This window comes from Topomyia yanbarensis, chromosome 2 (assembly GCF_030247195.1).
Source record: "Topomyia yanbarensis strain Yona2022 chromosome 2, ASM3024719v1, whole genome shotgun sequence".
NCBI lineage: Eukaryota > Metazoa > Arthropoda > Insecta > Diptera > Culicidae > Topomyia > Topomyia yanbarensis.
Genome location: NC_080671.1, coordinates 211,945,795 through 211,972,556, shown reverse-complemented (window position 1 = coordinate 211,972,556; position 26,762 = coordinate 211,945,795). Strand labels below are relative to the sequence as shown.

At 42.9% G+C, this 26,762-nt stretch overlaps 1 protein-coding gene across 7 annotated transcripts in view; it reads left to right on the top strand.

The window, feature by feature from the left end:
• Positions 1-26,762, top strand: part of LOC131682841 (cytoplasmic phosphatidylinositol transfer protein 1) — a 550,652-nt gene that overhangs the window by 428,073 nt on the left and 95,817 nt on the right. The gene's annotated exons all lie outside the window — the stretch shown is intronic.

Here is a 26,762-nt window from a genome sequence, read left to right as displayed (position 1 = left end):
ACAGATTATTGTTTTCAGTGGTTCGGCTAATTCATTGCTGAAGTGAAAACAATGTTCTAGTATCGTTATTTTCTGGAATTTTCATAAATTTCAGCAAAGTAATGTTTTTATGATTGTTGTATGAATGTTTTTTTTGCGTGTTGATGTTTTTGAATGAATTTGCTTGTCATTTTTATTTAGAACTAGCTGTAACCCGGTGCGCTTCGCTACACCCATCAGGACTAAACAAAATATTTTACTAAATACTAATAATACTATACATTTTTGCTCGCGGATAGACAATGTTCTTAGTTTGACCACCTGGAGCACAATTAAATTAATTGCTCTGTTTTCCTATACACAATCGTTTGAAATCCATTAATATCATTCGAATTCGAGGTACATCTGCTCCTTTATATTTTCTAGCTACAATGGTCGCTTAAATGAATTTTTTCAACCAAAGCACAGTTGTGGTGTGTCGATGTTGCGCAGTAACTAATATAATAGGCACACAAAGTTTCAATTGCAACACATGCGGTGCACAGTGTTGCAAAACGACGTTTTCACGATCAAAATTTAATAACTCCTGATCCATTGGTTTTGGAGAATGGATTTCGAAGAATTTTCAGGATAAAAATAGATGCATGTTTTGATATAATAAATTGAGTGATTAATCCCCTAAAAGTGAGATAGAAAATTTATTTCCCCAAATAATTTAGCTAGAAGCTCACTGTCTTCAGTAAAGTTCTAGAAAATATTATTGTGAAAATCTTTACTGAAGATACTAAAGCTCTATATAGTAACAGTAGCGAGATATGTAGGTTTGCTTGGGAGTTTTCGAATATAACTTTTTACGATTACTTTTTATTATTAAAAGTGTCTTCTACAAAGTTGTTAAAAGCGATAAAATACACATTTTTATAACAACGATGAATCTGTAGCTCTCGAAACAACAAAGTTATTGTCCATTTTCGAATATTTTTTATCAATTTACACCTTAAGCAACTTCCTTAATCGCAAAAATTCGCAGAAAGAACTTTATTTTTTCGATTAAATATAAAAACCTTCGTCTGACGGAGACTGCTGGGTTGGTAACGTATAAAACCAATACTCCTGAAAGCATGGTGGATCAACTGAATTAAATAATTCAATACGATCATCCATAGATTTATATGCGTAACAGAATTACCAACGATTTTATTTTGGATGGAGTAGTGTATGAAATTGAAGTCAATTTACGCAATCGATTAATTCTTCAACAGATTGCATTATGTTACAAAATCATGTGAAAATGTGGTGCAAGTTATTGTTGCATCGATTAACATTTTCCCAACCCATATATCTAACTTTTTTTGGCGAATTAACCTGCGAAGGTGACTATAAGAATCATTCAATAAAAGTATGCACATATAGTGAAAAGTTCTGTTTTCGAAACATATTTCCAATGATACGAAGACATAACGGAGTGTTGGTGGACGTGGGTAAAGTTAACTCATAAAAAATGGTGCATTTAAAAAAATATTTTGGCGATACAGAGAGTGTTAGTATATTCATTCACTTTCCATATACTTACTGCACAATTGAACAGTATTTCTTCAAATATCATAGCAGAATACTAAAAATTGAGCCAGTGACAGAAAATCTCTGGAGGTATCTCGTTTAAAACTTGCTTTGTGGTGTAAATCATAAATCAAGATATATTGGACCAATCGTTTTCAAGGTTTGTACAGTTCTGCTACATATCCCCAGGTATTGATCGAAGCTTTTATTTTTTTCCTAATATTTGAATTTTTTATAGCATTCTGCAGCTAAAAATGCAATTTTCGCTAAAAAAAATCATGAAACTTATTTTTGTGAACAAAGTTATGATCTTTAATGATTTTATGATATGAAGGAGAACTGTGCAAAATTTCAAACAATTTGGTTCAGTAGATTTAAAGTTATTCTGTACATTGCATTTATTCGTGGTGTCTCCTGAAGATTTTCAATATTTTGCGGTGAACATTAAGGAAAATATTGCTTAAATGTTGCATTATTGTCTGAATAGACTAACACTCTCGGTATCGCCAATTTTTTTTAAGCACGATATTTTTTCAACAATAATCCTACCCCCTTAAGCAAGAACTGATTTCATCATCACGCTACCAAATATTCGATTAGTTCCTTTTATGGGTCATCGTGAATTCGTCCTATATAACAGTGTTGCAATCTTTCCGCATTTTGCTTACATCCGAATTTTGATTGATATTGTAAGTAACGTTTTCCGCAAGCGCAAGATTTAGTGGCTGTTTTAGGGCAGAGCTGTTCGTCCATAATCCAGCAATGTTGATTGTTGATTGCAGGTGCAATTTTCAATTTAATTTTCGACAAATTCATGCAATTCATCAGTATTATATTGTCATTCGCGTAATAGATCTCTATCAAATAAATTCTTGCCATTTCATTTATGTGCTGGTAAACATACGTGCAACGAAATTTTAGATTTTTGAAGTAATTGATAGATATTGCATCAGAAACCCTCCCTCTCCTTCAGATTCCGAAACCAACAATCATGTCCACCGTTTTGGTGCCAAATCATATATAATATATATATATATATATATATATATATATATATATATATATATATATATATATATATATATATATATATATATATATATATATATATATATATATATATATATATATATATATATATATATATATATATATATATATATATATATATATATATATATATATATATATATATATATATATATATATATATATATATATATATATATATATATATATATATATATATATATATATATATATAGCCCCCCCCCCACCAAAAACATTCCATGAACATCTTCTTGGGAGAAAGAATACGTATACCAAATTTCATCAAGATCGGACTTGTAGTTTAGAATTAGTTAGCGGACATACATACAAACATACATTGATTTTTATATATATAGATTTCATTTTCAATAGCCAAATTTTTCAATTCAGTAAAGTTAAACCCTACAAAAATTTGATTGATTTTTTACAATTCAATCAAATTTTCGTACAATTAGTAGGGGATGATGTAGCATGTTCACCTTTTTCGTAATTTTTGTCATTATTCGTTCACTATGCTCACTGTGCCAAAACGCATCACATCAAGAAATATTCAGACGCTTGTGTACAAATATTCTCTTGGATGCAATTTTAGCCTATTTCGGATGAACTTTCAAAAAATATTCCGTCTCACCAAAACCCAAATGCGCATTTGAATGAAATGGATAGATACGAATGTGTAAAGAGGAAAGAGTATTCTTAAAATTCAAGCGAGAGAAATGGTTGTCGAAAGAATAGTATTTGTAAAAATACGTGCTTCCGACTACGAATACTCGAATCACTTGACGCCTATCTGAGGATTTACAGAACTGCAACTCGTCCATTTCGAAAATGTGAGAAGTTTTTTAGGATTAAATTTATTAAAAAAGTTCCTTTCCGATAGGCATAGCTAGTGCGGTCAGTGAATTGTGCGGTCAGAAATACAAATTTGAATTCGCTATATTTCGTGCGAACTAGTGTGTGAAAAGAAGGCAAGATTAAATAATTGAGTTGTGTGATAAAAAGCTTCAAAGCGTCGAATAGCCGATCGACGGCTTCTTTTCTTTTATTGCAAAAGTTTGGACATTTTCCGCCATCCGCGTTCTAGCGACGCATACGCTCGGCACGCCGCCCATCTCGTTTGCCACCCTGCTGACCCCACGTTCCGGCTTCGAAAGTTCCCGACGCTTTTGGCAAAAGGTCGGAAGGAAGCAGCAAAGCCATCAACGCGCTTCGTTAGAGCGACGGCCATCTTCATCGTCCAAAAGTTGGCCGAATTCAACACCCGGTAGGCAAAGGCCTAATTAGCGTCATCATTGCGACGCCATTGTGGACGCTGTCCGTCGCCATCGCTGAGTTGGTTTGCGATAAGAAGTCGGTGCCGAAGCCGCAATACCAGTCGGCACCCAGCTGAGATGCAGCTCTGCTAGATCGACGCTGTTCCTGAAATAACGCGTGTAAGTTAAAAATAGATCATTGATCCGTGCACGTATACCAATACACACAAAACTCAAACCTTCGAAAGCTTTCTTTGCCGCTCGAAAGCTAAAGTCGAGCGCGCATTTGTACTGCTCAGCGCAACTTTATCCGCTAGCAGAGATTTTGACCGCACTTAGGTAGACAGAAAAGGAGAAAGCTAGAAAGAAAGGAAAGGAACACGAAAAATGTATAGCTTAATGAATATATGAAACCTAGGCTAAGAATAAATGCCGGCTTTTAATCCGTCCAATAAAATGCTTTCCTGTTAGTTAGTGTTACCTGAAATGTTTGTATTTTTTATGTTGATTAGCTTTCACGTGTAGTGAATTTGATTCGAGAAGATTTCTCACGTTTCGCGTCGTTTCCGTAGATTTGAAATTTCTTTGTGTTTGTTTTACTCCGATGGGCTATCGGGAATTAGTCCCCACTACTACTTATAAAGCGAGAGAGAAAGAGTGTTCGACTGAGTTTTGCCTGTGATTATGACTGATCGTTTTTTTAGTGCATGAGCTTTCGAGTTGGTATAGCGATTCTCTTGCGTCTTTGATAAACATAGTAGTGGCTCCATCTATACGCGAAACGGAGTGCATCTTTTCACATTTTGTGTTTACCTACCGTTCCTTTGCGTCATTTCGGGATCAATTTCTATAACCTGCCCTGAGGTTAGGTTTCATGCTGAGCAATTCTAACCTGACGAGTGGTCCTCTTCGGGGGTGGCGCTACAGCTACTCGTTTAAAACGTCTTGAGGAGTGTTTTGGTAGACGGAAACCGTAAACGGCCATTTGGCCCGCTACACAGTTTGCTGTGTAACTCCGGTAGCGAATGACGGATCTCAATAGTAGCACATCTGTAATAACATACGTACATGGAACTATTGAGAACCAGAGCTACAGGTCCAAAGCCCTGGTAAAGGAGGATGGTTGTGATGACCCGGGCCGAGATCACCACGTAAAGCAAGGTAGGGCATAACCCCAATTCCAAGACGTGAAGCGACCCGTGCCGAGGGATGAGTGATCGAGGGGGTGAAAAAGATGCTCGATCGTTAACGGAGCCTGTGGGGTACCTGGGCAACCCCCACAGTAAGCGTCCCTTACCACGCTAATGCGGAGCTCTGGCGTGGCGGACATATATTTCTCGCGCTACTCGTGGGACTATACATGGAGGTAAATAAAAATAAAAACAAACAGACGGAGGTGCCAAACCCCTTCGCAAGAGGTGGTTTGGCGAGGTCTCCCCCCCGTGGGGAGAGTAGTGGAGCGATGAGTGCTGCACCCGAAAGCACCAATGACCCCCCAGCAGCGGTAGGCAATATCCCTACCAATGCATCGGAGGGGCCAATAGCTGCGATGCGCAAAGTAGCGTAGCAACTCGATTCTATAATCGACTTCGCTAGCGCAAAGCAGAACATAGCCAAGGAGTTGAAGTTGAGCCTCTTGGAGCTCCGGAAAGCTGTTCGTGTCGCAAGACAGGAACAGCAGGCCTATGTTGAGAGGGTGGAATGTCGGGAGAGGCCCGACAGAGAAACCCAGACAGTGGCCTCCAATAGGGAAGAAAGAGAGAAGGTCGATAGAGGTTCACAGACAGTGGCCTTTACCTTCTACGGAGCAGCCACGTCGATCGGAGCGGCGACTGAGTTCCCCTCGAAGGGAAAAGGAAAGGGCAATCGCAAGACGGTATCGAATGCGAAGCGCCCTAGGAAGTCGCCAGGCGAGGGTGCCAAAACCGACACCACTCGGCGTGCAACCGTCAAGGTCAAACGCCGCCTGGGTGAGGTAAGCGAGGGCGAGAGTGACCTCGCTGTGGAGAGCGATGGTACCAGCAACCCGGCACGACCGGGGCAGGGGGGCTCAAACCCCTGGACGCTGGTCACCAAGAAAAAGCCGGCACCGAAACCGGAGGTACCGCGGCCTGCGAGGAAGGCCAAGGACAGAGGCGAAGCCTTGTGGTTAAAAACCGACAAGGACAAATACGCCGATGTCCTTAAATCGATGAAGGCGGCCGAAAGCCTCTCGGCCCTTGGGCAGGATGTGCGTAGCGTAAGACGCACCAACACGGGAGAGATGCTCCTGGTGCTGAAGCGAGGCGCACAATCAAGTGCAGTATATAAGGCCTTGGCCCAAGAGGTCCTTGGTGAGGGCGCCCAAATCAGGTCGCTAGGTGCGGAAACAACTCTCCAGTGCAAGCACTTGGACGAGTTCACGACCGCAGAAGACGTCGTCGCAGCCGTCAAGGAGCACTGCGGCGTCACAATCGAGCGGGCCTCTGTGCGATTGAGGGACGGACCCTCTGGCACCCAAGTAGCCTACCTCAGGCTACTGAATGCGGATGCCAAAAAGGTAACCGAGAAAGGGAAGCTGAAGATCGGCTGGTCGGTATGCCCTATTAGTATACCCCAGCCGCCTTCAGTGGACAGGTGCTATCGGTGCCTAGAATCCGGCCATAAAGCTTACGAATGCAAAGGCATAGATAGGAGCAAGCTATGTCGTCGCTGCGGCGAGGAGGGGCATAAAGAGCGGGGGTGCACTAAGGCATATAAGTGCCTTATCTGCACCGCTAAGAAGCAAGCCCATAAACATGCTATGGGCGGACCTTCGTGTCCCTTCGGCGAGCTAAATAAGAAGAAGCTGTGAGAGTCACACAGCTAAATCCTAACCATTGTGCAGCAGCCCAACAGCTGCTGTGGCAGTCGGTCTCGGAGTCGAGGACAGATGTCGCCCTCTTATCAGACCCGTACAGCATCCCTGCCGGCAACGGCAATTGGGTGTCGGACGGGTCTGGAATGGTGGCAATCTGTACAACGGGAAGGTTCCCGGTTCAAGAGGTAATACACCCCTCCGCCGAGGGTGTGGCGATTGCCAAGATCAATGGTGTGTTCTATTGCAGCTGCTACGCCCCACCAAGGTGGCCAATAGAACAGTTCTACCAGATGATCGACAGGCTCTCGTCGGACCTCGTGGGCCGGAAACCGATAGTAATAGCGGGATACTTTAACGCTTGGGCAGTGGAGTGGGACAGCCGCTGTACAAATAGCAGGGGTCAAGCGCTAATGGAAGCGTTTGCGAAACTCGATACTGTGCTAGCTAATGATGGCTCCGCTAGTACATTCTGTAGAAACGGAGTGGAGGCGTGGATTGATTTGACCTTTGCCAGCCCGAGTCTGGCTCCAGGCGTGGAATGGAGGGTAGACGAAGGCTACACCCATAGTGATCATTTAGCAATCCGCTTTAAGATCAACTATGGTGTGCAGCATCCGAGGGCGGGAGATCCCTGTCAGGTACGCGGGTGGAAGTCCAATCGCTTCGACAGCGAAGCTTTCACCGCGGCCCTGGGACTGGAGGCCAACACCGACAGTCTAAGCGGGGATGCGCTGGTAGCTGTTCTATCACGCGCGTGCGACGCCACTATGCCGAGAAAAACACTGCCAAGAAACGGTAGATGCCCGGTATACTGGTGGAGTGCCGAGATTGCAGCTCTACGGTCAGCCTGTCTCAGAGCTAGACGTAGGATGCAAAGAGCTCGCACCGAGGATGCAAGAGAGAACCGCCGTGAAGTGTTTCGAGCTACGAAATTAGCCCTTAACAAGGCTATTAAAAGCAGCAAGAGAGCGTGTTTCGACAACCTGTGTGAGAGTGCCAACGCGAATCCGTGGGGTGACGCCTACCGGATTGTGATGGCCAAGACCAAAGGGGGCTCCTCACCCCCAGAACGGTCTCCGGACCGGTTGGCAACGATTATCGAAGTACTCTTCCCGTCTCGAGCCACAAGCCCCTGGCCACCTGCACTACGAGACAGTGCGGGCACGGTCGAAATGGTGGCTCCAGTGACGAACGAAGAACTACTCGCAGTGGCTAAATCCCTAGCAATGAACAAAGCTCCAGGGCCGGATGGAGTTTCGAACAACGCTCTCAAGGCAGCGATCATAGCGAACCCGAACATGTTCAGGCTAGCTATGCAGAGATGCCTTGACGAGTGCCGTTTCCCCGATAGATGGAAAAGGCAGAAACTGGTGCTGTTGCCGAAGCCCGGGAAGCCGCCAGGCGACCCATCGGCGTACAGACCAATCTGTCTGATAGACACGACTGGCAAACTGCTTGAGAGGATCATCCTCAACAGGCTCACCCCGTACGCGGAAGGTACGGACGGTCTGTCAAGCAACCAGTTTGGCTTTCGGAAGGGTAAGTCCACAGTGGACGCTCTCAACTCAGTGATAAATACTGCCGAGATAGCGATCCAACGAAAAAGGCGAGGTATTCGATACTGTGCGTTAGTGACACTTGACGTGAAGAACGCATTCAACAGCGCAAGCTGGGATGCCATCGCGCTCTCGTTACACCGGCTTAGCCTACCGGTGGGTCTGTACCGGATCCTGGAAAGCTACTTCCAAAACCGCGTACTGCTATACGAGACCGATGCCGGTCAGAAAAGGGTTCCGATTACGGCCGGAGTCCCGCAGGGCTCGATCCTAGGCCCGGTGCTATGGAACCTCATGTATGACGGGGTCCTGAGACTGAAGTTCCCTCCTGGGGTCAAGATCGTCGGCTTTGCCGACGACGTAACCTTGGAGGTCTACGGGGAGTCAATTCCTGAGGTAGAACTAACCGCAGAACACGCGATTAGCACGGTGGAGGAATGGATGAGCGCGAGAGGCCTGGAGCTCGCTCATCATAAGACGGAGGTAGTTATCGTCAACAACCGCAAGTCGGCACAACATGCAGTTATCCATGTGGGAGAAATCGCGATCACTTCACAGCGAAGTCTGAAGTCTCTCGGAGTCATTATAGACGACAAGCTGACCTTCGGCAGCCATGTCGACTATACGTGCAAGAGAGCGTCGACTGCTGTTGCGGCACTATCGAGAATGATGTCCAACAGCTCAAAGGTGTGCGCCAGTAGACGTAGGTTACTGGCAGGCGTTGCCGTATCTATCCTCAGGTACGGCGGCCCGTCATGGTCAAGAGCACTGAGGGTAACCAGTTACCTACAGAAACTGGAGAGCACCTACCGCGTGATGTGCCTCAGAGTGATATCTGCCTACCGCACGGTATCACACGATGCATCCTGCGTGATAGCGAGCATGATGCCAGTCGGGCTGGTCATTCGGGAAGATGAGGAGTGCTTTGAGCTACGTGGAAATAGGGGAGCCCGCGAGCGCACCAGGGTGACCTCGGTCGCCAGATGGCAGCGTGAGTGGGACAACTCCTCGAAAGGTAGGTGGACCCACCGGCTGATACCTAGCATATCGAGCTGGGTGGGAAGACCCCATGGGGAAGTTCACTTCCACCTGACACAATTCCTGTCAGGCCATGGCTGTTTCCGTCAGTACCTCCACAGGTTCGGACACGCGGAGGTCCCAGTCTGCCCGGACTGCCCAGGTGTAGATGAAACTGCCGAACACATACTGTTCGTATGTCATCGGTTCGACGTCGAAAGAAGAGCAATGCTTGACGTCTGTGGCTGGGACACAACCCCGGATACCCTTATTCAGCGGATGTGTCAAACGGTGGAGAAGTGGAACGCAGTCTCGGCTGCTACCATCCAGATTGCCAGTAGGCTACAGGTAATCTGGCGAACCGAGAAACAGACGGCGGGCACGGCTAACTAGTGATTGGTTAGTTGGAGCGAAAAAGGCCAAGCGCAAAATAAGAGAGTGAATGGTCTGTTCATGCCGAGGCAGGTTGGCGCAGCGAATGGCAACCGCGTAAGGGGTAAACCCAGCCACCCCGAAGCAAGACAGAAGAGTGAGTGTATAGGCGTATAAGTGGACTGCCTCATGCCAAGACGGGAGGGTCGTAGCGTAGTATGTTGGAACTAAGCTATCGATGCCTCATGGCGTGGCAGAGGAGTGAAAGGGTGAGCATCCAAGTCAGTCTCACACTGCATGTTAAGGGTGAGCATAAAAGTCAGCCTCACAGGTTGGTAGAGGCTAGCACAAAAGTCAGCCTAGCAAGGAATGAAAAAGGTGAGCACAAAAGTCAGCCTCGCATGGTATGTCAGAAGTGGGGCCTAAGAAAAATGTCCCACATGGGATGCCAGAGGGAGTGACAAAGGTACAATAGAGTGGCACGATTGAGAGTGAATCAGGTGATAGGGTGAGCACCCAAGTCAGCCTCACATGGATGGGTAGGGCGAGGACAAAAGTAAGCCTAGTAAGGAATGAGTAAGGTGAGCACACAAGTCAGCCTCGCATGGAACGTAAAAGGTGAGCACAAAAGTCAGCCTCATGTGGGAGTGTTTGAGAGTGAATCAAAGTGTGATTGAGAGAGCACCCAAGTAAGCCTCATACAGGATGTATGATCGCGTGAGTGAGAGTGAATGAGTACATTTAGTACAGCCATCCCCCCAGAAGTAATACCGAGAGGTAGTTCCTGGGAGGAATGATGGCGGAGCCCAATGGAGTTTAGTCGGTATTAATGGCTGGTCACCATTCGAGTCCGACACGCCCCCAGTGCACCCCGTGTGGTAGATTGGACCCTACCGTTAGCACGTGTACTGGGCTAGGACATAAAGGTCTTCTCCATTGTAAAAAAAAAGAACAGTTTGCTAGAGCACTCCTGGACCGCGGCTCTCACCCTAGCTTCATCACCGAGGCGCTATGTTAGCGACTTCGGTTGAAACGTTGCAAGTTAAACTCGCCGGTCAGTGACATCGGTCAATCCACTGTCACTGTTCATTACGGTGGCGGATCCCACGCCACCTACCGCTGGCTGATCCCCAGTTCAACATTAGTCGGGGGATTGATATCATCATTGGCACAGAATTGTTCTTCCATTTTTTTGGAGAATAAACAATTTTCGCTAGCAACTACTAACGTTCTGGGATACGTTATCTGCGGAAGGGTTGCGTTATCTGCGGAAGGGTTGCGGAGCCAATCACAGAACAAACTTCCGTACAAAGCAGCCACGTGTGCACAGAAGACCTACTCGATAGTCAACTTGAACGATTCTGGGTGGTCGACAATTTCGATAAAGGTAAAGCGTACACCAGCGACTAGCAAGCTTGCGAGGACCACTTCAATGAAACAATTTCTCGTGGTTCAGACGGACGGTATATAGTTCGCCTTCCGTTGCGGCAAGAGATGTTAACGATGATTGGAAATTTGTATACTCCTGCACTACGACGGTTCCTGTCGATGGAAAAGAAGTTCGCCAACGATGAAGATCTCTGTCTGGAATATAGCAATTTCATTGAGGAGTACAACAGGTTAGGTCACATGGAGGTGATATCGCGCGCTTCGTGTAGCCCACAGTTTTTCTAACCCCACTATTGTAACCCTTCGGAAGACTCCTCGGCAAGAACGAAATAACATACCGATAAGATGTGTCATGCTGCAGGAACTCTAGGCAGAAGCTGTCCACGAGCGAAAACGTTGGTTACTTTCAATTAGTGATTGCGGCTACAAGTACATAATTAGAGCACGCTAATATTGAATTTCTTTATCATACCAATTATTCTAAACTTAAATAGATTATAACTAAGCCGGTTTAATCCCGATCAAATATTTACCCCGGGTAAGATGATAGTAATTGAATTTATATGAATTATAATTAAAATCATATTATAACCATTAGTGTTAGTTGGATTGGAGGCTAGGTTTCCCGGTCAAAGCGAGATAATCTACCCACGAGGGAACACTAAACGTGAGTGGACTATTATTTATAGTAATGAAAATGATATCATTAAAATGCTTGCAGGATATTTTTAACAAATCCAGAATAAATTTGTTACGATCACGGAAATACTGTTTTCTTCGCAATATTAAAAATCTCGTTTACCGCGACTCATAATCAACAATGCCCAAGAAATCCACAAAAAATACCGTTGACGAGGAGACCGATGTCGTGGAGAGTAGCTGCCAAGAGTGCGATGCATCCGACAACCAAGAGATGGTGCAGTGTGACTACTGCCAAAAATGGTCACACTTCACATGTGTAGCGGGCACCGAAGCCGTCGAAAATATGGATTGGTGCTGTAAGCGATGCACAAAGATGCTGCAGTAAGTAAAGCGCCGGGAGTTTCTCGAGAAGAAAAGCAAACTTCTCAACGATCTAGCAAAGTCTGAAGCGCCAGGAAGCGAAGTAGCATCAGAAGCCGGGGTTCCCGGGAAAGAGGTCGAACAATGGCTGGACAGTATACCGATGAGAAGGCCGCCTGAGAAACCGACAGCGCCGCCCCTAGAGGATGAACCAATTCATTCGAAGTGTTCAGCGAATTGTTTCACTGAAACGGGAGTTGTCAGGTTGCAACAAGGCAGGCTGTTTCAAAAGAGTTGCCTGTCTTTAATGGCTGCCCCGAAGAGTGGCCTATGTTTTACGCTACATTTATAAGCACCACCGAAATGTGTGGGTATTCATCGGCAGAAAATATGGTGCGTCTACAACGATGCTTGCGCGGCCGAGCACTAGAATCCGTCAGATGCCGGCTTCTGCACCCTGAGAATGTGAATGGTGTTATAGACACGCTAAAAATGCTGTTTGGGAGACCCGAAATTATAGTGCAATCCCTAATCGGAAAGGTTCAGCCACTACCAACACCAAGAGCAGACAAACTTAATACTCTGGTCGATTTCGGTATCGCCGTATCCAACTTAACTGCAACGTTAGAAGCATGTCGGCTAAACGAGTATCTCTGCAACATTTCATTACTGCAGGAACTCGTTGAGAAACTACCCCCGATGATTAAACTTAATTGGGCCACGCACCGTCGGTGTATAAAAAATGTAAACTTGAGTGAATTCAGCTCCTGGCTATACACTCTGGTCGAAGCAGCCTGTTCCGTTACCTCTCCCTTCACAGGAGCGATCAGTGATACCCCTTATAAACGCAAGACTCGGTAGAATTATGGATTTGTTAACGCTCACTCAGAAAGCGCCGACCCACGATCTGGACGCAACGAAGAGACCCTTACCACGTGGAGGGTGTGTCCCGCCTGCAACAGAAGATGTACGTCAACTGATTGCTGTCCGAGGTTCACGAGTATAGATGTAGAATCAAGATGGGTAATGGTACGAGAGCGCGGTTTGTGCCAAAGATGTCTACGTAAACACACCGGCTTATGTCGCTCGCGAAAAGGGGGCGGTGTCAACGGCTGCGGATACAAACATCATAGTATGCTGCACAACTATACGAGGGAAATCAATCAAACTACAACAAACCGTGCGCTCGCTGGTGAAGACAGTGGTGATAATACCGGTCCAGTGGAACCATGCAACACCAATAGAGGAATTACCGATTCCGTGTTGTTTCGAATAGTTCCTGTTATTCTACACGGTTCTCGAATGACAATTAAAACCTATGCCTTGTTTGACGACGGATCGTCGCTAACCTTAACAGACGAGGAAATAGCTGAAACCCTGCAACTACCTGGGGAACCGTATCCGCTTTGGTTAAAGTGGACAGGGGATACGTGCCAGCATGAAGGTAGCTCAAGACGATTGTCCGTTGAAATTTCTGGAACCGGACCAGCAGCGAAGCGTTATTATCTGGAGAACGTTCACACAGTAGACGATCTAAACCTACCAAGTCAAACGGTGAACATCAAAACCCTCGCGGAAAAATATCAGCATCTACGAGGAATTCCAGTTGATTCTTTCCAGAACGCCCGACCTCGCTTACTGATCGGTATGAATAATTGTCGTTTAGGCCACCCCATAAACAGCCAGGAAGGTATCCAAGGACCTGTTGCTTCCAAAACGCGTCTTGGCTGGGTCGTATTTGGGAACTGCTCCAATAACGTCGTTACGGAACGGAATGAGCTACTTCACCATAGCATGCACGTTTCACTCTGCGATCAACCAGATGAAACTGATCTTAACCGTTTGGTGAAAGAATATTTCTCTCTCAAAGGAATTGGAATTACCAAACCAGAAAACCCCTTGCTATCATCGGCTGACCAGCGGGCATCGAAACTATTACGTGAATATACTCATCGTAAGGGTGACCGCTATGAAAGTGGCCTGCTTTGGCGGTACGATGACATTCGCCTTCCAGATAGCAAACCGGCTGCTCTACGACGTCTGCTCTGCTTGGAGAATAGAATGCGCAAAAATCCCGCGCTGGCAGAAGCGATGCGAAATAAAATCCATCAATATTTGCAAAAAGGTTATATAAGAAAACTAACGCTTGCGGAAGTTTCAGTAAAACACCCACGCACTTGGTATCTACCAATATTTTCCGTTTTCAATCCCAATAAACCGGAGAAACTACACGGAAAACCGATTCATCACAATTTCAACTAAAATATTAGTTGAGTTTTTGGTTTCGTCTAGTTAATATTTGGGCGAACTAAATTTTTGTTGATAACAATAATCCAACGTTGTTGGTTTGATGCTGTCAGTTTCAGTCTGGACACGAACGTTTCATCCTAGCACAAAACTTAAAAAGCTAAAGCACAAAACTTGAAAAGCTACATGAGCTAAAGCTTGAAACGCTTGTCTCAGCTTGTAACGCTTGTTTTAGTCCAAACACAATTGCATATGCCGTTACACTACCTTTTCAGCCAAGACACAAACGACTAGAATTCAACTAATCTCATTGTTGAATTAAACTGCTTCATCGTAAAATACAACATAGGATATTTCAAACGTTTTGTTTCACCGACCGACGGATGAAAGGTATGGAATTAAATTGTTGAAAAATTCCGTATGTCAGTAATTCACACGTAAATATAATACAGAGTTATGTTTCTCATAATGTTATCTTTTTATAAACTGCAATCTTAAATGAGACGAAATAGCCAAAGGAATTTAAGGATTGTTGGAAATTGAGTGATTTGAATTTTAGAATAAAGGTATATTTTTTTCTATTTAGTCACAAACACTATCCAGCACTACAAAAAAACTTCATACTTATTCCACATCTAGTTTGGAATCTCAAACGATGAAAAATAATTATCATATTGCATATTACATTGGTTAATAATTGAAATGTTACTATATAATCAACTAAATCCGAAATAGAATGATTTTGACAATTTTCGACAATACTTTCAATTTTCAGTGCACATGTATTGAAAAAAATGTCAATAAAAATCATCCCTTTATTGAAATGTTTTTAAAGAAAAACTAGGTAAAACCAAAATGAGGTCAGTTGAATTTCTGTTTTTTTTGTGTACTGGTTCAGGTAGTTGCGTCCAGGATAAAACAAGCTTTCCAAGTTGAGACAACTACCTACGTGCTTAACCGTTATGCCCAGCGTGTATGAACATAGTTGCTGTCGCTACCTTGATGTATTTCAGTAAGGTGTGCATCTTAGCTACTTGCTGTCATTTCGTATGATGAGCGTCTTGAATCAAAATCAATAATAATTTTCAATAACTATTATTTGAGAATCTCTCAAAATTAAGAGAAAATTTAGTTACGTTATTCATTTTTCTGTTGAAATCAACTAATTAGGAAAACAAAAATTTGTTTTGTTATTTTCTTCATCGAATGGCTTTCAGTGTACGCATCGTGTGGGATGCCGCCGCATCCGTCCGAGGTGTCTCGCTGAACTCCGTGTTAATGACGGGTCCTGATCAGCTCACATCCCTCGCATCTGTTCTTCTTCGGTTTCGTGAGCATCGAGTGGCCGTCGGTGGCGACGTGCGTTTCACCAAGTTTTAGTGAAAGATGAGGATCAATACAGTCAGCGGTTCCTTTGGCGTAACACTGAAGGCGACGATCCAGATGTTTATGTCATGCAGGTCATACCTTCGGTGCTAGCTGCTCACCAAGCTGCGCACAATATGTTAAAAATCACAACGCTCTCCAGTTCTCTGAGCGTTTTCCCGATGCTGCAAATGCAATAGTGAAAGGTCACTATGTCGACGACCTGCTCATAAGTGTTGAAACACAGGAGGATGCCATTCGCCTAGCGAAAGGAGTTCAGTTCATACATGCAAACGCGGGATTAAAAATGCATCAATGGATATCCATTTCCAAGCAAGTACTTTGTGCATTGCAGAATGCACCAACTGCAGAAAAAAACCTGAGTATCGGTTCTGCAAGCTCTACCGAGAAGGTACTCGGGATCTGGTGGGATACATCAACAGATACAATTACCTACAAAATTTCACCCCAGTATAATCAGGACATTCTAAGCGGCAAACAACCTCCCACAAAACACGAGATGCTGAGAGTTCTCATGATGATTTTTGACCCTCTTGGATTGATAGGGCACTTCCTGATGTTTTTAAAAATTCTCCTCCAGGAAGTTTGGAGAAAAAATGTCGGTTGGGAAGAGCCGATACTGGAGGCCCAACAGGAAAAATGGTATCGCTGGTTGCGTGTATTACCGGACGTGGAAAACGTACGAGTACCGCGATGCTATCGTTTCAGTACCTCAGCAAGCTCTGCGAATAATGTACAATTTCATACGTTTGTGGATGCGAGTGAGGCAGGCTACGCGGCTGCAGTGTATCTCAGATTCGAAGAACTTGGGCAAATTGAATGTATGCGCTAAAACGAGGGTAGCCCCGCTAAGATTCGTCTCCATTCCTCGACTGGAGCTACAGGCCGCACTCATCGGTGCACCATTAGGTAGATCAATTGAAGCATCTCTTTCTCTTCGTGTTTGTCGTCGAGTGTATTGGACAGACTCTAGAAACGTGCTAGGTTGGCTCAGGTTCGACCATCGACGTTACACTCAGTACGTGGTCTATCGAGTCAGCGAAATTTTGGAATTAACTGATCCTAGTGAATGGTTGTGGGTTTCCACGAAAGATAACGTTGCCGATGACGGTACTAAATGGCATCGGAAGCCGGATCTATCATCCTCCAGCCGCTGGTTTCGGGGTCCAAACATCATTTGGGGTCGAGAAGATATCTGGCAACCAGATACCAGAACAATGTACAACACCAACGAAGAGCTACGTCCAGCATTCCTCTTATCTCATCGAGTTGCGATAACTGCAGTTGTGAATCCGGAAGATTTCTCAAGTTTGGGAGCGACTGCTAGGAGTTGTTGGTTGGGTTTTCAATACCTAAATAACCTGTACAAAAAGGCGAAATGTCTACCCATTCAAACCGTTCCATTGAACCAGGAAATCCTAAGTAAGGCACATAACTACCTGATTCGCATAGCTCAACGTCAAGCCTTCCCAGCAGAGCTTTCACTGATGTCTGCTGTAGAACCACGATGCTTAGTACCTATGCCAAGAGGAAGCACACTGTGCAACCTTTCTCCCATGTTAGATGTGGAAGGTATAATAAGGATCCATGGTAGGATCGATAATTGTAAATTTGCCTCCAGGCAAGCGAAAACCCCAATTTTGTCGCCACGAGACCACAGGCTCACTATATTAATCTTTCACGATTTCTATGAACGCTTTCACCATCAAAATCACGAGACCGTGGTTAATGAAATTCAACAGAATTTTTACGTACCCAAGATCAGAGTGACATATGGCAAAATCAGACGCGGTTGTAACACCTGTAAAATTCTAAATGCACAACCAAGGCCTCCTCTCATGGCAGACCTCCCACTAGCAAGACTGGCTGCATTTTCGCGCCCTTTCTCTTACGTAGGCGTGGACTATTTCGGCCCCTTCACAGTGTCTATAGGACGAAGGACAGAAAAACGTTGGGGATGATAACTTGTCTAACACTGCGGGCGGTCCATCTTGAAATTGCTCATTCGTTGACAACTACCTCCTGTATACTAGCACTGCGTAACTTTATGGCACGACGAGGTGTACCCACTGTGATATACAGCGACCAGGGAACCAATTTTAAGGGAGCTGATAAGGAATTGAAAATCGCCAGCCAGGAAGTAGACCATGACCGCATCATGAGAGAGTTCATCAGCACCAGTACGCGCTGGTCATTCATTCCACCTGTCTCTCCGCATATGGGCGGATGCTGGGAACGGCTGGTGCAATCAGTAAAAAAGAACCTTAAACAAGTTATGGCAACGAAAAGATTTACTGACGAAGTACTGCGAAATGCCTTGACAGAGATCGAGAATATCATTAAGAGTCGACCGTTGACTCACGTACCAGCATTAGAAGATGGCGTTGTGCTGACTCCAAATCATCCACTCTTGGGTTCTTCAAATGGATGCAAGCCACTTACCACGTTTGATGATAGTGCACATGGATTGATTCAAACTGTAACTTTACAAAAACCAAACCTATTGCGGTCGGAGACATCGTTATAGTTGTTGACCCCGACCTACCAAGGAACTGCTGGCCAAAGGGCAGAGTAATTGGCACAAAGCTGGCAACCGATCATCAAGTAAGATCTGCAACAGTTCAAACTATGAATGGGATATACGAGCGCCCAGCGGTGAAGTTGGCGGTTCTTGACATAGGGTCAAATGATAGTAATCCGTATTCTGCCTCACCTCATACTAGGAGGGAGTATTGTAACTTTTCGGAAGACCCCTCGGCAAGAACGAAATAACATACCGATAAGATGTGTCATGCTGTAGGAACTCAATTCAATTAGTGATTGCAGCTACAAGTACATAATTAGAGCACGCTAATATTGAATTTCGTTATTATACTAATTATTCTAAACTTAAATAGATTATAACTAAGTCAGTTTAATCCCGATCAAATATTTACCCCGGGTAAGATGATAGTAATTGAATTTATATGAATTATAATTAAAACCATATTATTACCATTAGTGTTAGTTGGATTGGAGGTTAGGTTTCCCGGTCAAAGCGAGATAAGCTACCCACGAGGGAACACTAAACGTGAGTGGACTATTATTTATAATAATGGAAATGATATCATTAAAATGCTTGCAGGAGATTTTTAACAAATCCAGAATAAATTTATTACGATCACGGAAATACTGTTTTCTTCGCAATACCCACCATGCCATCCACCGCCCTGAAAGCACAACTACGAAAATTCTAGTAATGTTTGACGGATCCAGTCGTGGTTCAACTCAACTTTCGCTCGACGACGCCTTGTTTCCTGGTCCTACAGTGCAGCCAGCTTTGTACTCAACGGTTGTTAACTTTCGATTGCCACGCTTCGTAATAACTGCCGATGTGGAGAAGAACACTCGCTATTCCAACACTGAGTGTTGGAATAGCGAGGAACGCAGACAGTTGAAGAGTTATTGCCCGCCAAACGGTGGAGAGTGAACGAGAGTGAATGAAGATGGGTGATATAAGTTTATGCGTCCGACGATGGCTGAAGAGCAGTAAGCCGAAACGTTACGTGTAATAATGGGAAAATTTGGAATTTTCATTTTAACCGAGAAAAGTCAACAAGTCCAGGAAATAAATATGTTGCGGTGACCATAAAATCTTATAAACACAAAAATGTTTGTACAAAGAATCTGGGTTGATAACATACAATGGGATGAAGAGCTGTCGGAAGAGCACAGTGTTTGGAGGAATCACTGTTCAATCTTCCAACTTCGTTAAATAGAAATTCCCCGAAGAGTTTTGTTGAACGCCAGACGTGAATATAATCTGTACTGTTTCTGCGACGCATCCCAGCGTGGGTACGGATGTTGTGTCTGCGTAGTCTCACCAGATGAAACTGGGAAGCTCCACTCTCGATTGCTTACTTCAAAGGCTCGTGTCGCTCCTCTACGAGGACAAACAATTCCAAGGCTGTAACTTTGTGCAGCGCTCTTGGGAAGTCAACTAATCGACAATCTTCGTAGAACAATCGAGTTTTCAAACACAGTCACCTATTGGACCGACTCCACAATCGTGCTGCACTGCATCAAATCGCAGTCCAACAACTGGAAGGTTTTCGTCTCAAATCATGTGATGGAAATACAACGCCTAACTAAGGGATCAGAGTGGAGGCGTGTTCCTACCGCATTGAACCCCGCTGATCGCATTTCTCGCGGCACGCTGGTAAGCGAACTTTTGGAAGACAAGTTATGGTGGCATGGTCCGAGCTACGCCACGGCACCCGTCGAGCTATGGCCGCAGCGTGTGATTTCGCAGCCTTCCGGACAGATGCTTCAGGAAGAATCCCGCGTTGCAGTTTCACTCCTTATCAGCCAAGCTGATTCACCCTTGATCGACAAGTTCTCCGATCTCGCGAAGCTGATCAGGACAGTTTCCTATTGTTATCGCTTCTGCAATAACTGCAAGTTGCCGAAGGAGAAGAGAAGCACTGAACTATTTACACCAAGCGATGGCCATTCCGCTCTGAAGGTTCTCGTTCACCTAGCGCAAGCTACCGCTTTTCTATCCGAAGTACGGCTCTATCAAGATCGTCGAAGAAGCCTAGTTAATCCAAAAGAACTTGGTTCGAAATCACCACTCAAAAACATAACCTGCTTTGAGGATACATTTGGGCTGTTCAGGCTCGATGGTCATCTCAAATACAAGAACGCTCCGTTCGACACCCGTTGTCCGATGATACTACCAGGGGATCACCAACTCAGCTGGTTGATAGCTCGCTCACTCCACGTCCAAACTCTTCACTCTGGACCAACTCTTCTACTTGCAACCATGCATAAACGGCTCTGGCCACTCCGGGGTCGTCGTCTCGATCGCAGAGTTGTACGTGAATGCATAACCTGTTACCGGTGCAATCCACGATTAACACACCAGCAAATGGCACCGCTTCCATCAGTACGCGTAACTCCTGCTTGAGCATATTCGGGGTAGGATTACTGCGGGCCGTTTCTCGTTCGTCCGTTTGTTGGGAGAGGAGCGTCGGTAAAAATCTACGTCGCGTTATTCGTGTGTTTAGTGGTGAAGGCCGCCCATCTCGAGCTTGCCGCCGATCTGACGTCGGTCGCGTGTATCAATGCCGCGAAACGTTTCGTGGCACGCCGCGGTCGAGTGCTAGAATTACACTGCGATAATGCGACTGCTTTCGTCGGGGCAGATCGTAAGCTTAAAGCTGCGTGCCAAGATTTCCGCGAACAGTTTCGTAATAAGGAGGGGGACAACTACTGCGTCAACAGCGGAATCACGTTTCGCTTCATCCCAGCCCGATCGCCGCATTTTGGTGGGCTATGGGAGGCTGGCATCACTTTTGTCGCATCATGGGATGCAAGGCGTTCAACATGGACCAGCTGCCAACCGTTGTGACCCAAATCGAATCCATCTAAAATTCTCGTCCTTTAGCCCCATTATCGGATTCTCCAGATGACATTTCCGCCCTAACCAACGACACGACTAGACACTGGCATTCCAAAACTGTATCGCAAATCTGACTACCCCTCAATGACTCAGGTAACTGGTACTGTCAAATTTCAAATTACACGACAAAATGCATGAAACTAGCAACACTTTGGAATCCGTTATTTATTTCAAATAGTTACCGTCGCAGTCCCTATGTTACGAAGGGAAAAATAAAATGACAACAAAACAAACCCAAAGTTTTACAGAATTATCTTTCCCGTTAGTCCTTGACTTAATGTACAGTAAAAGTGTTAAAATGGCAAACAACTCGGTAAGATTTTCAGAGAAACTTTTCCGTCTTTTGGTAATCTGATTTAAAATAAAAGAATAAGATCATTAATTTGTCTCTTCGATAGGTTAACGTTGTTGGGTTAACTAATCCGAAGTTGCAGTCATGCTAGTAAACCTAGTGGTGTTACGATCATAGTTTTTGAGGAGTAACGTGACAAGATTCAACCGAACAAGATGGCTTTTAGCGTTGGTTCCGTCCTATAAAATTCTCAGAGCATCGAAAAATAAAAGTAATTTGCAGAGCTCTCGTTTATTGAAAGTTCACATATACTTGATCATTGATTCTTCCGCCCTCTCTGCTTCGATTGGTGCAAATGAATGTTACTACGAAATATGAACAGATGACCGCTCTTATAAACATCAACAAAGTGATATCGCAGCTCCATACTTGTTTTTCGAATAATCTGGTGCGAGAAAACTCACTTTTATAAAAGTTGTAGCTTGAATATAGGGTGATGAGCCCATTATCGCTATGTTTCTATTATCACGCTACCCATTTGAAGCCGTTGGTTAGAGCAGTGTCTGCCATCTTTGTTTAACGCATTGAGTCAAATGGTAGCGCAACAATAGGGGCACTCGATTCGTGTTTTCGTTGCGCTCAAACACGAGAATTTCACTGTTTTCAGCGCATGTATGTTATGATATTGGTACTTAACAACGAAGCAAAACTGTTGATGTCAATTTGTACGCATTCCATTGTTTGTATTCCGAGTAATTAATGAATCAGTGAGGCGCCCTCCTTAGTATGTTGAAAATAGGCACTTCACCCTATATCCCACTTCGATTGGACTGTTGTAGTTCATCCCAGCGTATGAAGTTTATGTATTATCAAGAACTTTGATAACAGGCCCAATACATGTCTCATTTGGTGTTTTCAGTTCATCCGTGGCAACATATCCAAAACGATGTATAGTCGGCTGCTTCAAGCCAAGTATCCCGTTCATTTTTTAATCATAGCACTATAAAGTTTTCGAAAAAAATCTGAAAGTACTAAAAAGGTTTCAGGTTTGAGATCATTATTATTCTATCTGGAGACACAAACCTGCTGAGACTGAATACCATGCTGCGAATATTCATACAGAAGCGTTAAATGGAATACGACATCTGTAAAAACAATTTGAAATCGATAGAATATATTTTTTTCGCGATCACGAAATTGTTGGATAATTATTTGTCTCAGCGGCGCATGCACCAGACCTGCAAAGAAAATTCTTTTATTCTTTCCACCCGAAAAATACCCAACAAAATCCTCACTAGACTGTCAGTATACGCACAACCGCCCCATGTCCAATGGGATTTGCTATACATATTGGACAATTATGCGTAAAGTGCAGCATGGTGTTCCTAAAACCGTTATTAACAAAAAATGACCATAAATTTGCCATACGGCATTCGAAAGATACAGTATCCAAGCATCTTCTTAGTGAATTTCAAAATGATCCATCGAGGGATTCGAGAGAAATTGCAATTTGAAATTTTATGACACGTTTCATAAGGCTACCAGCAAACACCAACGGGTTTGGTCCTATCTCTACAAACAAAAAAATTTTTGTCTACTTATTTAGTACATAGCATTCGAAAGATATAGTAATCAAGTATATCTCCTGTAAGTTTGAAAATATTTCATTGACGGAATCGAAATTTATAACGGTTTGGATGTGGTATGCGGTCATAGATGGGTTTTCTACCAGAATTCAAGCGTGAATCCATGTTTGTACATTGACTATTTAGATCGTTTATACGTGCCGCGGTTTTTAAAGGAAAACCTGACCATTTAATTACATAAATATAATGCACAAAAGGTGTTATTTATATGGTACACTGAAAAAATATGAAAATAGGGTTGTCTACCAAACGTTAAATATAATGTGTAAATTAAAAAAATGGATAAAAGTCGGAATGTTTACTTCAAAAGGCCATATCTCAATGGTTTGTTGACCGATTCTAATTATTTTTTCATTATTGAACAAGTAGACGTTTCATCGTTAATTTACATTAAGAAGAATATAAAATAGAGTTGCCTACTTCAAACAATAGACAGCATAATTATCCTCAATTATATGTATTATCACTATTTAGTGAATATCTTTGTATTCAAAACGATGACCTATACTTTAGTTGAATGCAACGAACGCAAACTACAAATCTCGGCAAACGTATGATTACGGCGTAAAAGCCAACTGTCAAAATTCTCTTTGAAAGCAAATTCCGGACAAACCGTTACTGGCTGAATACAGTTCACATCAGTTAATGAAAGAGAAAACTTTTCTCTTACGTTTACTACCAACGTTTGTGCTTGGTGAGTAACGGTTTGTCCAGAATTTCCTCTCAAAGTGAATTTTGACAGTTGGTTTATACGCCGTAATCATATGTTTGTCGAGAAATGATGGAAAAATAAAACCATAAATTTAAAAAATATGAAGGTATATGCTGATTCAGATCAATTTATGTTATGATAGGTTTTTGTTGGAAATTTTGTACAATCGCTGGTTGGGTTGACAGATGTTAAAACTGGTCAAAGGGGATGTTATTAGTACAAGTTCATCTGCTCATATCTCTAACTATTGTCAGTTTTATTGTCGAATTGAACTTATTATGAGAATTTGACATTCAGATGTTTATACAGCAATTGCAAGCAACTAGTATATAAAAATGGATAGGCAGCTATTTTTAAAACAAAAATATTAACTAAATAATGATAATACATATAGTTGAGATCAACTATATCGCCTATTTATTGATGTAGATGACTCTTTTTTTTATTCTTCTTAATGTAAATTAACAATGAAATGTTTACCTGTTCAATAATGAAAAAATAATTAGAATCGGTCAACAAACCATTGAGATATGGCCTTTTGAAGTAAACATTCCAACTTTTATTCATTTTTTTAATTTTCACATTATATTTAACGTTTTCCTTTAAAAACCGCGACACGTATAAACTATCTAAATAGTCAATGGACAAACATGGAGTCACTTGAAGTCTGGTAGAAAACCCATCTATGACCGCATACCACATCCAAACCGTTATAAATTTCGATTCCGTCAATGAAATATTTTCAAACTTGCAGGGGATATTCTTGATTACTATATCTTTCGAATGCTATGTACTAAATAAGTAGACAAAAAAATTTTTGTTTGTGAAGATAGGACCAAACCCGTGGGTGTTTGCTGGTAGCCTTATGAAACGTGTCATAAAACTTTAAATCGCTATTTCTCTCGAATCCCTCGATGGATTATTTTGAAATTCACTGAGAAGATGCTTGGATACTGTATCTTTCGAATGCCGTATGACAAATTTATGGTCATTTTTTGTTAATAACGGTTTTAGGAACACCGTGGCAGTATAGCAATCTACAATGGACAGGAGTACGAGGTCAGGTCTAGGTACAGGTTTCTGATAACGAAGTTTTGTGAGAATAACAACAAAACAACAAAACAGAATTAAAGACATTTTCACTGAGCGGTTCCAGGGTCATGAAAATCACATCAATTTTTTTTTTCAATTTTGACCCAAATACGGTTATTAAAAAATGTAAGAATTGTGAGATGAATTGATGGACGACTTAGTTGACTGGTTGTTTATTGGGACGACATGCTTCATGACAGCTTGAAGTAGTGGTTTCCAGCTGGTATAATCAGATGGAAACCTCAATATTCCGGTTTTATTCGTGCTCTGATGCTCTTGTAAAGATTTCTATATCATCTGCTTGGGAGAGATAGGCGTCAGTCAGATAGTCAGAAAATCATTTATCGCTAATCCGTGTTGCGGTGCCATATTGTAAACACAGGGACAGACATTGATAGGGTTCTACCGAAAACGAAAGAAGGGGAATATTCAAATATTCAACACACAGCCAAACAACATTCTATATGTGAGTTAACACCCATTTTTTCAATCCGTTTTTTTGATACGGTACATTATGTTTACCTGTAGGTGCCAATTTTCTATATTTTACCTTCTAAAAGTTCTTAAAATTAATTATATAATAATTGGTGCGATCATTTTTGAAGACTAGGAATCCAGTTGATAATTTTTCAAAAAAAAGGATATTGGTTTAAATTAACACTAGGGGAAGCACATAACAGAGACAGCGGAGAGAGGGGAACAACAATGATAGTTAGGAAGCCGTTAAACTTGTAGTTTTATAGCGGAGGAAAATCTACGATACTATTGACATATTCGGACTGCCAAAATATCACGAACCAGGATGTGCCGGCGGCTTCAGATTTCCAGTGTCTTCAATTAAGCACAGAGGTGAAAGTGGAGATATCGCGTAGTAGGGGTTTGAGGCGGGTCAGTAACACGCCGAGTTGGTGCCGCACAATCCGAGTTGTTGACTAATTTCTGTTCTCATCGATTCGCTTCACTGTTACGGCAAATGTTGCAGTGCTTGGTGGGCAAGAAAACTAAAATGAAACATATGAGAATAGAAAAGATAACTAAATTTGGATATTAATTGATTTTAACAACAGGCAGATAAAGGACACATAGGGAACATCTCAACATGCCAGAATCGGGTCTCCAGCCAGGATTTTGTTTCGGAAAGCGTCTAAAAAGTCAATGCACAAATTAATCAATAAAAACAGAAATAAGTTTTGAATGATTCTTAGTTCAAACAAACATAAGAAAACCAAAATTCCTAAAAATGTAATAGCATTTAAAATGACAATTTTCTCAGAGATGGCTGGGCCGATTTGCACAAACTTAGTTTCAAACGAAGCGTATAAGTATTTTCTCTAGTAGTATTCTCCCGTAGGCTGTTAGTGATTTTTCTGGTCTATCAGAGCTCCAGAGTTACAAGGCCACACAGTAATTTTCCATCAGTATAGTATCAAGATGATGCTACATTTTTGAAATGATTATTCTTCGTCATTTTTCTGCACCTAGGGATACAGAATGTCCTTTTTGAAGCTGTCGTACCTTCGATGCCCCTAATAATCGACTTGGTGACAAGTACTTCGAAACTTACGGCTGGCGTTTTTTCAACTTTCACAGTTAGCTGCTTTTCACTGCATATTTGCAGGCCCAAAAACTACACCGGTCGAGATGAAATTTCACTGCTAGTAAATATCTAGCTATTATAGTCTTGCTTTTTCCAAAGGAAGCTTTGCACCTGTTTTTTGCAAGAAACAAGGCTAATGTTTGTGCACTAAAATTACGAGCGAAACGAAACTCGCGATGAAGAAAAGGAGTATATGTTGTAAACATAATATGGTTGCTATACAGCAACAGAAAATCAAATAAACAAAGAAGTGTTGCTGAAGAATTCTTTTTTTAACTGTTTCGGGGGGTGACTCAATGAATTGGTAACTGGCGGTAAACTACTCGGACA